Source organism: Penaeus monodon, chromosome 20 (genome assembly GCF_015228065.2).
Source record: "Penaeus monodon isolate SGIC_2016 chromosome 20, NSTDA_Pmon_1, whole genome shotgun sequence".
Classification (NCBI taxonomy): Eukaryota; Metazoa; Arthropoda; class Malacostraca; order Decapoda; family Penaeidae; genus Penaeus; species Penaeus monodon.
The window spans coordinates 24,667,115-24,667,675 of record NC_051405.1 but is presented as its reverse complement, the minus strand read 5'-3'; the positions used below and the strand labels follow the sequence as shown (position 1 = coordinate 24,667,675).

Here is a 561-nt window from a genome sequence, read left to right as displayed (position 1 = left end):
TAAGTTTATGTGTCCTTTATCTTTTAAATAACAAAATACACACCTTTCCAAAGAGCTTTAACTATCATTGTAAAAAAATGATTTGTCCTTTAGAAACTACAATGACGTCTGGACTGAAAACATGATAAATGAACAGACCTCCAAGACTACATCATTCTAAAATAAAACAAAGTCAATTTCAATAAGATTAACTTTGGAAATACATGTAACTCTGAACACCTGAACAAATGAACTGCTGTATGAGAATTTCAAAAGGTGATTCAAATGATATTACAGAGGAAAATCTGGACTTTAGTAATGCAATGCTGAAATGTTAATAGGAAATCTGTATAAAATGTGCTGTCACTGTACACTAGCCATACATGCATAATGACAATTTCAGCTTTGCATACTAACATGAACTGTCTGTAAATAAATGAATTAAACCAATATGAACTCCTACACAACACTTGTAGTTTCTCAGGGTCCTATGTTGAAACATCTATCCTTCTCCTACTGCCTTCAAATGTGAAAAAGAAAGAAAACAACAAAGTTAAATAAATATGTTGTAATCACAGAAAA

General features: G+C 30.8%; 1 protein-coding gene across 3 annotated transcripts in view; it reads right to left on the bottom strand.

Annotated features, from left to right (window-relative positions):
* Nucleotides 1-13: 13 nt before the first annotated feature.
* The window catches only part of LOC119585725 (protein fem-1 homolog B-like), a 20,821-nt gene continuing 20,273 nt past the window's right edge, over nucleotides 14-561 (bottom strand). For 2 of the 3 annotated variants that reach the window (XR_005229905.1, XM_037934414.1), the window contains one exon: nucleotides 14-499. The gene's annotated coding sequence lies outside the window, so the exon portion shown is untranslated. The remainder of the gene's footprint in view (nucleotides 500-561) is intronic. The other variant, XM_037934416.1, reaches the window with a different exon arrangement.